The following is a 15,437-nucleotide window of genomic DNA, read 5'->3' on the forward strand; positions in this document are numbered from 1 at the left end:
TTTTTTGTTGTATAAATCTCTTTTCATGTTTATCTGCCATGAGTTTAAGTTAATTTGCTTGCTCACGAATGCATGCACTGTATGTAGTTTCTGTTCGTGAAATAATTTATTTAGACTAAATGCACAGTACACCGAAGCACCACCTTCAGGTATTGTCTCGCTGAACACTGATTGTTCTGCATATATAAATAAGCTCCCCGCGGAATCAATTCCAGTTTCGTTTCATTTCCTTCTACAACGAATGGAATAAGTTCTGTGTGTGGTCAGTGCTCAGAAATGGTTCTTAGTGCTATAGAGGATATCCAAAATTCCCCAAGCGTGCTTTCCCACTCAACTATGTTGCCAAAGACACGGTGGCCGATTTCTGTATGAAAAAAAAAAAAAAACTTCCTGGGCTACAGGACAGGCGCTAAGGGTGTGGATAGATTACAAGAAACGCTCGTCGCGTAACTTGTCTTGTGTGTGTGTGTTTCGCGCAACTGCCATGTCTGAAGTATTGAACCAACTAGCCCGACAACATGTTCTACTTAATCACATTTCTTCTTCAGCGGGCCCATCTTTATATGTTCCTTCATTGCGCTCGTCCCGTAACCTGTTTTGTGTGTGTGTGTTTCGCGCAACTGCCATGTCTGAAGTATTGAACCAACTAGCCCGACAACACGTTCTACTTAATCATATTTCTTCTTCAGCGGGCCCATCTTTATATGTTCCTTCATTGCGCTCGTCCCGTAACCTGTCTTGTGTGTGTGTGTTTCGCGCAACTGCCATGTCTGAAATATTGAACCAACTAGCCCGACAACACGTTCTACTTAATCATATTTCTTCTTCAGCGGGCCCATCTTTATATGGTCCTTCATTGCGCTCGTCCCGTAACCTGTCTTGTGTGTGTATTTCGCGCAACTGCCATGTCTGAAGTATTGAACCAACTAGCCCGACAACACGTTCTACTTAATCATATTTCTTCTTCAGCGGGCCCATCTTTATATGTTCCTTCATTGCGCTCGTCCCGTAACCTGTCTTGTGTGTGTGTGTTTCGCGCAATTGCCATGTCTGAAGTATTGAACCAACTAGCCCGACAACGTTCTACTTAATCATATTTCTTCTTCAGCGGGCCCATCTTTATATGTTCCTTCATTGCGCTCGTCCCGTAACCTGTCTTGTGTGTGTGTGTTTTGCGCAACTGCCATGTCTGAAGTATTTTAGAAGAAGAATCCAACAGAAAACTAGTCCTTATTGCTTGTTTCAGCTGGAAACGCATGGTCAGCCTCTTGTCTTGCGCAACTTACGCGAAAACGAGCACTTGCGGTATTTTGAATATCCCATATTGCACCTATGTATTTCGGGCGAAGGGAGCAGCATGAAGCTTTCTAATTATGGCTGATTTTTTTCCACCTCCGCCTTCTAAAACACATACCTCAAATGAAGACTGAAAAGAACAATGGACTGTGCAGTTTCCCACCGATTACTATTACTTTCAACATAAGTCGCCGAAATTCCTTGCAGGTATACACCTCGACCAATTTTCTCCTTAGGGCGCTGTCTGGTGCCGTGGGTGCGTCTTCATTTGCTTGATTTTTTATTGTACCCTCCCGAAGTTTCTTTGCTGTCACGGATATCAGCTAGGATATAATCGCTCAAGTCTCTTGATAATGAACGCTACTTCTGGGTCTCTTCGTGTTAACGTTATCCTTTCTCCCTACGCAGTTGGGCAGACTGTAAGCTGCAAAAAATTGCTGAGATATTTGTATAGGAATACTATGGTTTGCTTATGCAGTTCAAATCGTTTACACCTGTTACTGTAGAGCTCATCACTTACCATTGCCCCAGTGAGGCGTGAATACCACTGCACATTTACCGTCGGTATAGTTGAAAGTGTAGTTGTTTGTTATCGGAACTGTAGAATTTCCTAGAAAAAGCGTCCACAAAATTATTCGTTCAAGAAAGAAAACTGCGCATAATTGTTATGGGGCAGTGGCCATCTTGAGCCTCAGTGAATACACTGCATGAGTTATTACATCTAAATTATGACATTTAATACCTTAGGAGTAAGTAATTTTGTCGTATACCTAAGGTAATCTGACAGCCACATCACAGAACTTGGTTTGGCATGCAATGTGCGGTCACAGCATAAATATGCGTGGCTCCGCGTCGTACCATGAATGCGTGCTCTTCCTTTTCGCTCATTCGGTGCAGGAGAGAAGTTTAGGCGGCTTAGTGTTTCTGCCACTTCTTTAAGCAGCATAAGCTTGAAGCTTGTGTTTAGATATAACGCTTATTTCGCAGAAAGTATAGAGACGCAGATCCTGTGCACTTCTTGCTCCATAGGCTTATCCAAAGGCGTTGCCACTTTTTTTGAAAACGCAGGAAAGCAATAACTGTTCTTCGTTGGCAACATACATATAATAACCCATGAAGCGCGGCAGAGTGGAAGAGTTGCCTAGTTGGTAGTTCATCTTTGGGAAAACACAGTGCACTCCTAAGACACACGCCTGAGACTAGCCCACTCTTCCACCCTTGTAAGTTACATTTATAGTTCCTCGGGTCCTTTTGTGTGTTTCTTCAGCGCTGTATCGCCTGGTCTTTCTTCGTCGTTGTCTTAGGAGTGCGCTGAGTTTTCCCCAATATGAAGCGCGCCAGTCTGCCGCAGTTATAACGGTCCTCTGTGGGATTTTCGCACAGGAGACAGGAACGTGCGTAGCACTACAGCTCAACGCTATGTAGTGGTACGAAGCTGTGCTGTGCATACATGCATCTCAGAACTCTGAAATGAAGGCCAAAATGACGATAGCGCGAGCGATGACACTCGCTGAGGAATAGGCTATTGCTCATAGTTTTTCCCCCTAGGAAAACGGGACATCAGCGTGGTTGTTGATCCGGAGGTCACCGTGAGGACAGCGAAAGGAAGCGGTAGGCTCCTGCAGCGAACGAACATTTAAGAGGGAGTAAAGAGTACAGGTGTGTCAGGTGGGTTGGCCGGAGAGGCGCACGACAGGGAAACTACAACGGACGAGGAAGCAGGAATTGCGACTTAATAGGGAAGAATTTTTCCCGGATAATCAGCAGTTTCGGCTGTGGAGTCGTCGGGTAGGACAGTGAGAGTGACTTCAGCACGGGCGCAGTCGATTGAGTGTTCCGACAGAAAGTCTCACTTTAGAATGACGTCATGCGAGCAGTAGGATAGTACCACGAACTCAGTTGTGTAGAAGACGTCTTGGATAACAACTCGTGAAGTGCAAGCGGCGAACGGCTGGATTTGCTGGGCGTCAGCAGTACGTAGTAAAATTCAAGAAAATGGCGTCACAACTTTTGATACAGCTGCTTCGGATTCAATCAGGGCACACGTCGCAACGCCGTTTACGACCACATCAACGACGTTGGCGGGGGACGTCAGAGGCCTTGTAAAGTTCGCCGAAGGTGAAGCTCTTGCCTCCGGAACTGCGCTCACTAGTTTTCCGCTTCGTTAGGGCTGACGCGGCGGCGCATCGGGGAGATGGAACGGCGCCGCGGAGAAGGGGAACGGCGCGGCGTTGTAAACTGGTGGTCAGTTGTGAACGAAGATAATCATGAACTAGGCTGCATGCGGTAGTGCTGCGTGTAAGATCCGTACCCAGATGGCGTCATAACGTCAGTAGGCGGATAGGGCTGATTGTGGCAGTGGCGGGCTTCATGTTCGGCAATGCCATAGGCAAAACAAAAGGGCCTGTTGTCGCGAGTGCGCCATGGGCGACTGTAGGAAAGGGTCGGCGGTACCATGTGCGCCAACGGTGGTGGCACAAGAGCCCGATACGATAGAATAGGTCGCGGTGCCAAAGGTGGCGGAGCTTCAGTGGCGTCGGCGAAATTGCCCGAGGGATGAGAAGCCGGTCGATACAGGACGGCGGCGTATTTAAGCGGGGCAGTCAGTGCCTGCTGAGGGGCGTGCGGCACGGCATCCCCGATCTGCAGGGCGTCCGCGACCTGTAGCCTGGATGGTGTGCTGAAAGGCTGGAGGAAGTGCTGGTGGCAGAGCGGGATCCTCATGCACAAGCTGACGCGCGACCTCTTCACGGATTAACTGTTCCACCTCCTGGATGAAGTGGGGCTCTCCTGCGACCACGGCATCAGCGGATACTAACTCGGCCTGTAGTATGGGGCGACGAGTGAGGACGCGTTGCCTGTGGAGCTCCTCGTAGCTCTGGCTGAAGCTGATGATGGAGGCAATGGACGGTGTCCGGCTGAGTGGCAAGAAGCATTTGAAACGCATCCTCGTCGACACCATTCATAATGTGCCTGATCTTATCGGCCGCAGGAATTTGAGAGTGGACGCGCTTCCACAGGCCCACCACGTCTTCCACGTAGATGGTGAACGCCTCTCCCGGCTGCTGCGCCCGCTCTCACCAAGCGCTGTTCAGCGCGGAGCTTGCGCAGACGAGGATGGCCAAATACCTCGGTGAAAGTGGTCTTGAAAGCCGACCAGATGGTGATGTCCGCTTCATGGCTGCGGAAGCAGAGGTTGGCGACGTCAGCGAGGTCGAAGATAAAGTTATTTAGCTTCATTGTGTCGTCCAAGCGGTTGTGCGTGCTTACCCTCTCGTAGTACGCCAGCCAGTCCTCGACATCATTGTCGCCGGTGCCGCTGACGACTGCTGGGTCTCGCTGCGGCGGCATGCCGGCGCAGACAACCGGCGCAGGCGTCTGAGCGGTGCCATTTGGCGTCTCGGATGTGACGGTGCCGCTTCTCAGCTTCAGGGCGGGATCAGAGTCCACCTCCACCACTTGCAATATGCATTGTATATCCACATATACATAGCTGTTTTTGTGAGTCTGAAACTGACTTCGAATGATCATGTTAGCAGAATTTCGCCAACGCTAATCGCATGGTTTGTCAATTAAAGCGAAAATTTTTATTAGCTTTTTATTTTTTAAAGCTAATACTTTATAAATCTCGGATGCATACTAAGCTCTTATGTAATTCATAAATAAGGGATCGGCAAGCTAAGTCACTAACAGCAGCTATTGAAAGAGTACAAAACCGCGCTGCCGGTTTTCAAGCGTAGCACTCATTAAGCATATTGTAATATACTTGTTGACAAAGGGAGCTTTAATACCAGGCAGAGAAAGAGACAAGGCCAGGCAAGCTGAGGCAGCAATGGCGACCGATCCATGACAGCGCGAGTACAACATCGTTTGTCGTCCAGCTCTGCGGCACCTGGCAATAATAGGTGGCGGTATTACCCCGTTATGAAAAAGAGGAGTGATCTGGTGATTCCGGTAACGTCGCTATGGACGTAAGGGTGAAACAGAAAATAAACTAAAAACGAGCAAAGCTTCGCAACTGAAGCGCGCGACGAAATCAACATGTTTGCCGTTGCCCTGTAGAGTACGCCTTAAGCTGCACAATGTGCATCATGTCAGGTATGGGCTGCCCGCGTCGCGGTTGCGTAGCACCGTCCTGAATCACTTAATGGTTAACATCACTCAGACGCCGTAACACTTTATAAGAGCGAAAATAGCGGCACAGTAGTTTCTCAGACAAGCTTTAGCGGCGAACAGGACTACACACCGAATCTTGGGCATGGGATTTGTAGTCAGCCTGTCGGTGGTGAAGGTTGTAGCGGCGCGCATGCGTGCTCTGCTGTTGCCCGATGTGCACGGGGGCCAGCTCACGGGCTTGCTCGGCGCGTTCAGCAAATTCTTGGGCGTCTGAGGCGAGTTGGTCATCCTCTGGGCACGGGAGCATGGCATCAAGCATGCTCTGGGCCTGACGTCCGTACACAAGGCGAAACGGGGTGAAGCGCGTAGTTTCCTGCTGGATGGTGTTGTAGGCGAAGGTGACATACAGCAGGTTCTCATCCCATGATTTGTGCTGGACACCTACGTATATTGGCAGCATATACACAAGGATCCTGTTCAATCTTTAGATGGTAGGCTGTGGTCTTGCGGTGCGTTGTGCAACCCAACGGAAAAATGTGGTCGATTATTTGCGCTGCAGACGCCGTTCCTCTGTCGGTAATCACGCACGAAGGAGCGTCATGTCGCAAGACGATGTTGTGCATGTAAAACAACCCTACTTCGGAACCTGTGCCACAAGGGATCGCCTTGGCGTCGGCGTAGCGAGTCAAATATTCTGTAGCAACTATGATCCATTTATTGCCGCCTTGACAAAGGGAAAGGGCCGAGGAGGTCTATGCCTATTTGGTCGAGCGGAGCGCGAGAGGCTGTAACGAGCTTGAGAAACCCCGCCTTCTTAAGTGGTGGCGTCTTCCCGCGCTGGGACTCATGGCAGCTTTTATCCCTAGCGTTTGACAGCGGCAGAGAGCCCAGGCCAGTAGTGCGTGTTGCGCACTCTGACGAGCATTCGTGGGGAGCCCAAGTGGCAAGACATGGGCTCATAGTGGCACGCGAAAAGAACGTCAGTTCGAAGGTCGGTTGGAATTACGAGAAGGCAGGCCTATCGTAGCCTCTCAAGTTCTTCTTGTGCAAGGGGCCTTGCCGCAAACAGAATGAGTCAAGACTTCCAGAGAAGCGGCGAGGTGTAGCCGTATAGCTGCCTTCAAACGTGTCAATGAGAGAGCGAAGGTACGCGTCCTCCCGGTGCCGGGTCATTAGGTCGGAGGCGGTGATGGTGCCAAGGAAGCCGCTGTCGTTATCAAGCGCTGCGTCGCCGGGATCAACTGGTGCACGCGACAGTGTGTCGGCGTCGTCGTGTTTGCGGCCAGACTTTTAGGCAATAGTGATGTGAAATTCCTGCAGGAGTAAGCTGCAGCGCCCAACGCGTTGACACTGGTCTCGCATATCTGCCAGCCAGCATAGGCAGTGCTGATCGGCTTCGACTTTGAGTGAGCGGCCGTTTAGATAAGAACGACTATTCCATGGTAGTCCCAACGACCGCAAGGTATTCGTTTTCAGACGTAGAGTAGTTGCTCTCGGCGCGGGAGAGAATGCGGCTAGCATAGGCGATAACCCTACCAATGCCCTCTTGGTGTTGAACAAGGACAGCACCAAGACCGATATTGATGGCGTCGGTGTGCCTCAGTATCGGCATCTTCGTCAGAGCGCGCAAGAACGGGAGATGTTTGAAGGCGTTGGCGGAGCGTAGAGAAAGCAATCGGTTGATCGGTGGTCCAGACAAAGGGGGTGGTCTCCCTTGTGAGGCGTGTCAACGCCTCGAAAATCATGGAAAATCTTGGCAATCATGGCAATGGTGGAATCATGGAATATTTTATCATTACCGCCGATCCAGATGTTGCAGAAAGCTGTCACGAGAGAGCCTTTTCTTTACAATTTATCAAACGAATGCAGGTCTCCATAAATTCACTTTTCATCCCTGCTACATCCATGTCATCATGCACTGCCCATCAGCATAAAGTCTTTGTCCAACTGTGTTCCACAACTGCTTACTTGGAATCTTTTATCTGCTGGACGACATCGGAGTGGACAGCCTATCAGCAGCTTGACATGCGCCTAAGAGCACTGAAGAACTCAGAAAAGGTAGCGGGAACATTTTGCTGTAGAGTAAAAGATATTGTTTTTATTTTCTCCATGTTCTCCTTCTGTATTCGGATGACGCCAAATATCCACGCATATATGTTATTATTACCGTACGGGCTGGACAATATTTGTTTTCTTTCTTTTTGTCTACCGACACTGCTTTATGACCATAATACCGCCTAAGGAGGCGCGGGCTGGGCAATATTGTTTTTAATACTTTATCTGCCTGCACTTGTTTATGCTCCAAATAGCGTTGCGGGCAGGGAAATATTATTTTTATTTCCTTTTCTTGCACATTCTACTGTCTGTTCCTATTACGGCGATGCTGGCTGGGCAACTCCATTTTTATTATTTTTTTGCCATTCTACTCTTTTTTGCTGATACCATGCAGAAGGGGAAATATGATTTTTATTTCTTTCTTTGTCTACCCACGCTAACTTACACTTATGTTCGTAGTACCAGTTCTACGTGCATTCTTTTCGCTAATTGTATTATAACGGGTTTTGTCATGACTGTTGTGACTGCTTTCAAATTTAGTCAGCCCTTTTTACATCCTTCTGTAGTTTCATTTATTACTAAAAATATTTAGAGCGTACGGCATGCATTTCAAAATATTGGCAAGTCATATTTTCTTTAGCAATTAAACCGGCAAAATGATGCCGAAGAATTTCAATCTACATACGTAATATTTGCTCTTTAGTACTATTTACGAACTGTCCAACCTCCTGTCTAATGCTCGCGCTGCCCGAACACGGTTTCGACAAATAAAAGAAGCGAACATATCCACAAGGATTGTTTGAAGTTAATGTACAGTACACTGTGCATTAAGTTATGGACTACATGGGAAAAGCGGGTAAAACAGAAACTGCATTCTGTAAGGCCCATTTTGGGAGTATGGAGGACGTTTCAGGGAGGTTATTTTATGTCGGCTACGCATTGCACACACGCATCTTACACACATCTTCCTTCCGAAAAAAACAAGAAAAACTTAAATAAAGAGTGAACTTTGCGAAACGGTTAGGACACCAGGGAGACACATTCACGACACTTAGACGAGCAGACTGACAGGTTTATTTTTCAGGAAAACGCAAGGCGTATTTAAGCGCTCTCTTTATTTCAGAAATGAACCAACTAGCCCGGCAAATCCTTTTGCAAGAAAAACTTCTCAGTGAAATATGCGGTGGTGAACTCACAGTAAACCACATTTTAGCTTAGTGTATAAAACTTGAAGAACTAAGGAAAAACTGCTTTACAACATTTCTAAACTGCATACATACAATTACATTCCATGTTACTTTTAGGTCATCAAGCACTTCTCGATTTTTCATTTATTTTTTAATTTCTCAAAGAACCCAGCATTTTAAATAAACTATAGGTATCAGAAGCTCCCACTTTTAACACAAACCACTCTAACCATCTCGTGGGCGCATCAATGCTTTACTCCCGTTTGCCCATTAAACTTCATATAAATACCTCCTGTGTAATGGTCTCAGGACCATGAGGTAACCTCAAATAAAATGAAATAAATAAGCTACCACTATGTTGTGTCGCTGAAAGTTCAGGCCCTAATGGACTAGACTAAGTCTGTCTAGAAGGTTTTTTTCATTTTGTTCACGATAGGAACACTGGGATATTTAATCCTCAAACGTTGCTTGCCTATATTAAAAACAGAAAAATCTTAACGAACAGCAAGATAGGATATGAGAATTTTTTTGAAACATCAGTGTGTGCTTAGCACGTCTGGGTACGCAGTGGTTTACGCTGTCTTGTCTTTGAGTACGGCACCCCTAACTGCAGGTTTTGTCCCACTGTCGAAAGTACTCTTCAGGCTTTACTACCAGTAAAAAAGCATTGAATGATTTTGCATATGCTCATATCGCTAAAACTGTAGGCAGCTCTGAAGGAGCGCTGCTTCCTATTTCGTGTTCATCCGTGAAGTAATTATTGGCTCTTAACGACTATCTGCTTCGTAAAACCTTCGATTGCAGCTACCAGCTGACAGCGTTGCAAGAGGGCCAGAACATTTCCCTCTAGACTTGCGAACAAAACCACAAGAATGAAATTTTTTACCATAGGGTTTAAGCACTGAAGGGAACCGGTTTATAAGTATTTCAAGGGGCTTTCATATTGTAACGCGGCGGCCAGCCGAAGAATGAGGCGTGGGGAACGATGGCTATGAGATGATTTAATGGCCGCTGGCCTAGCGCGAGCGCTCCTTCCCGCCCCACTGCTAGCTTCGTCTTCGTCACACTACCCGGGGTCTCAGAGCGATCGTCCCGATCGGTGACGAACAGACGGCGAAATGGCGATGGTCTTGTGGGGGGTTGAACAGGATGTAGAAGATGGTGCAGTGCTGGCCGCCACGATGAGAAAGATGAGAGAATGAGTCCCGGTCCACGAAGCATCCGGGACGGAGGGTGCCAGGAGCTGACGGCCGAGGTCCGTGGACGCACCGGACGGCAGTGGCAGGGGGGCGGTGTCTTCACGTGTGGGTCTTGGGTCTTGGGTCGGTCGGGTCTCGGGTCGGTCGGGTCTCGGGTCGGTGGGGCCTCGGGTCGGTGAGGTCTCGGGTCGGTGGGGTCTTGTGTCGTCGTGTCTTGTGGTCCGGGCGGGGGACGGGGCTGGGGTGAGCGGCGAGGTCGGTTCAGGTCCGGCGGGCTGGGGCACGGCCGGGCGGCGCGGACCAGGCACTCACGGCCGACGTCAACGGCAGGCGCAGGACACCGAAGCTCCGGGACCAGGATGGCAATGAAGGGACCCCAGCACCTCACACCAAATGTAACGCGGCGGCCAGCCAAAGAATGAGGCGTGGTGAACGATGGCTATGAGATGATTTAATGGCCGCTGGCCTAGCGCGAGCGCTCCTTCCCGCGCCACTGCCAGCTTCGTCTTCGTTACAATATAATACCTAATTTCAGTGCATTACCGCCTGGAATCCCCAGCGCAATCTATTTGCCTGCGAGGGCATCCGAATGACTATGGGAAACCGGTTAATGTACAACTGTGTACATCGCATCCACAATGCAACGTCCAGATGGCTGAAGCACAGTCGCAAATTTTTCTTCAAATTCAAAAGAAAGGAGTGCAGCCAACTCACCAGAAGGATAATACAGCGTGGCGGTGAGAACATTCCCACTAGTGCTGTATTCGGAACGTATTACGGAGCTGCGTGAGACAAAGGAAACGAGAATTAAAGAGTGTACAGCCTTTGTCAGAAGTTTAGAGGCCATAGGGTTTGCTTCTGGGCCACACTGCTTTGCTCGTAATGCGTCCTCAGCGTCTCAAATCTCCTGAAGGTAAGAATATTTTTGGTCCTGCTCCCTACAATGCGTAGGACTTCCATGAGTCCTACAGGAGCGCCACAATAACGCTTAGAAGCAAACCCGCTGAGCTCTAAACCTTTGACAAAGGCTGTAAATTCGGGTAGACTTTTTTGTTGTGCTGAAGAACGTGGCCACACACGCCACGGCACGTCCTTCGCTCTTTTGGATAACACGAACTTCGGCCGATCTGGACGACATCCTCGTTTTCGCTGAGATGGAGTGGTATGTTGAAGTGCGGATTACGACACACTATGTTAAGGTAGCCTCATATGGTAAGCGCTATCGTTGGTGCATCAAAAAATACATTAAAACTTGTTCCTACAGCACATAGGCAGACGAAACCTTGAGCAGCTTAAGAGCGAAGGCTAATTATGTCAAAATTATGTTCCCCGCTGTGGTCATATTTGACGAAAATGGCAACTGAACATGAACTTTGTTAACGTTGCGTGCTAAAAAGTCATGTATACGATGTCACATCTGAAATGAACGTAACTTCTCTTCATGTCTTAACGGCACATCCGAGTATGAAAAGACGGGAAGCTCGGTACTTGGGCTGTCATTCCATTTATCCGTGGCTAATCTCGAGCTTTAGATGGGCGGAAAGTTAAAGCAGACAGGGGAAAAAAACATTTTTTTTCTTTTTATGGCCAGTACAAATAAGAGACTCTAAGCAGCCCCGAAAACAAAGGCGGAAATGCAGTCAATTGAACTTTGGTGCCTTGCTAAAATCTTTAATACATTAGCAGCAAACAGGCGCATTGGTACGGCAGTAAACCTTTAGAATACGACGCTAACGCTATTTTTGCGGAGCAAACAAACCACTGTCTCTAATCGGCAGCTTTATAAAAACAAAAAAAGTTTTTTTACGCACTAAGTAGTTCCATTCGTTGGAAAACGCAGTTACAGCAAGCATGTTTCATGTTTCTCCATACCTCAATAAGAAGAATCGACAGGAATAGGTTGAGACACTTTTAATAGTAGCACGGGCACGTGCGGAAAAATATCCAGCCGGATGACATAATTCCGTCGTAGCTGTGAATTGCACGTCTAAGAGTAGTTTTCAACATGGTGAATTTAGAATTATTTCTTATGTAGTCAGAGAGCTCAGAGAGGAAACCTCGGACACGTAGTTTTCTCACAACGTTGTCCGCCAAGTAATTCCCGCAAAGGATGACAGCGAAGAATTGAGCACTGCATCAAGCGAAGTAAGGTCGTCTCTCTCATTATATCTGAAGCTTCTCGGTTGCCACTGCACGGAGAGTTTGTATTTTCTCAATAATGGGAAGAGTATGTGCCACGAGTGACTGTGAGAATGATGTGTTAAAAATCAAAGTGATTTAATGCTAACCCTCTTCCTTGAACATACTACAAAGGGTACCTTGGCCTTTTTTCCCATGTCCTGTTTACTGAAAGAAAACGAAACTGCATGCGCGAATTCTCTTTGGTAATTATCGATGAATTCGTAATTTATTGCTTTCATTGCGATGAGCCGTGCTTGCGACGTCCAGTAAAGATGACGCAAAAAAGTTTTAGGGCCCGAGTGATCGAGAAACGACGGTGACGGCGGCGATCATTTTGGATGGAAGGCTGCTAGACACTGGATAAGCTGCATGTTTATGGAAGCAGTTTGAAAAATTCCAAAGTCTATGGAGTTCGCAAGAGTAAGAAAATTTTCCCTTTCTCACCAACGAACTCTCATCCGCGGGGAACGTCATTTAGCATGAAAACCACCCTAATTTAGTGGCTAATAAATTAATGTATTAATTTTAGTTAGCAGTGTCTGGTTATCACTGTCAAATGTGAGTTCGCAACCGTGGAAAACGCGATGCCTTTTAAATTTTGAAACATTGGCAAATTCACTTTTTAAAGGCGTCCAGCCCAATAATTACGGGGCTTTATCTGCTCGAGATCAAAACTGAACGCGTGCTTTGGTTTAGTTTATGGGGTGCAATGCTAAAAAGCGACTCAGGCTATATATAGGGGACGCCGTAACGAAGGGCGAGGGGTAATTTTGACCACCTGGCTGTCTTTAACGTGTACTGACGTGGCAGAGTACATGGGCCTGTAACATATCGCCTCCATCGAAATGCTAGTGCCGTGGCCGGCATCGAAAATGCCTATTTTGGGTCAGCATACAAGCACCATAACCACTGAGAAAATGCGGCTGCTAAACTGAACGAATGAGGCGTACAAGAAGCCCATTGGAAATGAAATGTTGCTGGTGACGGGTTGAAATGACTAAGACGACCAATTCGAGTAGCCTGCTTCATTATTAGAGGGCAGGCACTTTCTTTCATTTGCCAATCTCAGACGTAACGGCCACGCAGCTGTTCATTACTATTATTATTCTTGCACTGAACGACGAAGTAAAGAAAACTGCGTGTCATGGTGTATTATCGCAAGCAGTTCAAATATAAACCCGTATCCACTGCTAATGGCGCCAGCTGATATTGCATTTGCCCTGATCAAGCTGCGCGCCTTGTGCTGTGAGTTTCGACTCAGTGCAGAAGAAATCACTGTGTCTGCTCATGCTTTAGCGCTTTTGAGAATGACGTTTTTAGCTGAAAAACCTATATTGCACGATTTACTCTGTGGCTTAAAACTTGCCGCTGACACTAATCGCCAGACACTGCTAACTGGTATTTAATTAGTGAATTTTAGTCACTGAACTACTTACTTCGCTTGCTAGTTTTGTGACTGACATCCGTCGAGCCTGACAGTTTGCTCCTTAATAGAGTTTCCCTTCTGTTTTGATCTGATCATACTTTAGAAACTTTTGAGTGTTCTTTGAAACATAGATATGTTGGGTGCTGGCGCAGTAACACAAAACGAAAAGGACAGCGGTAGATTTTGAACCCGATACAATTACGGCAAGACAAATACAGCACGCATATAGCAATAGAGGCCACAGGAAGCCAGGTGCGGTAATGTATATCAAGACTTTCAAGGTCAAAACTAAGATAGTCTAACCCGCATGACGGCGCCAGTAGATTGATTAGCTCTGCGGCAGTATTGCCCAGAGGGCTGCAGCAGTTGACTCCGTCACAACGAATGCTCTTGTTGGAGCAAATTCTTGCCGTGACATGAGGCTTCATGCCAGGTACAGCCATAGAGAAGACAAGGGAATAGAAAGAGGTTCTTAGAGGTTCTTCTTACAGTAACCGAAACCAGGGAGGATAGGGGATGCATTTTTTCTTCTTGTTGTTTTTATTAATGGAAGATTAAACAAAACAGAAGGGGAAAAAATGGGCAGTGCTTCAGCTTTGGCTAAACCTGGAGGATTGCGAAAGTAACGAGGAGAGAGAGAGGCGATGGAGAGCGCGCGGCAGCGGCGGCGGCCCCGGCACGCTAGCTATGCGCCGCTACTGCGCATGCGCAACTGGCGAGCGCGGCGGCGGCACCTCTCAGTCACCCGCGCAGCGCCGTGTGATGTCAGTACTCCTCGCGCATGCACAGTGTGGCCTTTCGTCAGCTCCGCGAAATGGCGCGGTGACTTGCGTAGTGTTGCTTTCGCAACAAAACAACCACATGCCGCAGGTGGGATCTGAACCCACGACCTTCGAATTTCTCGTGCGGTGCTCCACTAACTCAGCTACGGTGACGGCTGTCAAGTCTTGTGTTTTGGGGGTTATTTATTTGCATTGTAAGCGAACCTTCAGAGTGGTCAGCGCCGACCTCGTCCGTAGCAGCGGACGTAGTGCGTCCTGAATTACCACGAGTGCCACGTAGAAAAGTGACCGAATAGTGAGGATGGAATATGTGCGAGAACTCTCGTATGCTACCTACGGCACCAAGGCTTCCAGATTCGAGGCCCTCGATGAACTTTTCAGAAGACAAGGGAATTGAAAGAGGTCCCCAGATAAGAAATTAACCCGCAGCCAGTCGGTCACGTTCCGCTTGCTCCAAACGAACTCATACCCCAACCTCTGGAGCATGAAGCACATCGACCCAGACTACGACGGACGACATGTGTGTGAACGGTACAGTGGACGTGTAGACTTGACCCATATGCTGTGTGGTTGTGCATCAAGTGACGCCTACGCCAAGAACAAGGAACATTGGGACAAAGTACTAGAAAGTGCTTCACTGCACGACCAGCTTCGGGCTGTCCAGGAGGCCCGCGCGGCGGCGGAGGGCTTCGGGCTCTCTGCGCCGACGTGGGAGCTGCCCTCTACACCTGGCGCCTAGCCGAGTGTCCTTCAGGACCCCTACTGTGGGAAATAAAGTTTTACCACCACCGCCACCAAAGAGGTGCCCATTGACGGAAGCCAACAGACACCGAAACCAAAGAGGAAAAGAGATTTTTTTATTTCTGTAGTGTTTATGAATGCAAAAATAATAAAAGCAGAAGAAGAAACAACCACATGGCGCCGGTGGGATCCGAACGCACGACCTCCGAATTTCGCCATAGAGCGCGTAGTAGATACACGCGCTTGCTACTTTACATTACTTGCTACGCACCTGAACTGCTTACCACTGTACACATGATGCTCAGCAAGACGATAACTAAAGATTCCCTGGCGTCTCGTTATTTGTCGCAGCGAAGAAAGGCCCGCCACAGCAGTGGCACGTCGGGAAGAAATTAGAGGAAGGGGGGAGGGGGGGGGGGGGCTGTAAAAACAGCTCGCTCCAGAGGATGCTGCT

Source organism: Amblyomma mixtum, chromosome 5 (genome assembly GCF_055824585.1).
Source record: "Amblyomma mixtum isolate Tamu chromosome 5, ASM5582458v1, whole genome shotgun sequence".
Lineage (NCBI taxonomy): Eukaryota > Metazoa > Arthropoda > Arachnida > Ixodida > Ixodidae > Amblyomma > Amblyomma mixtum.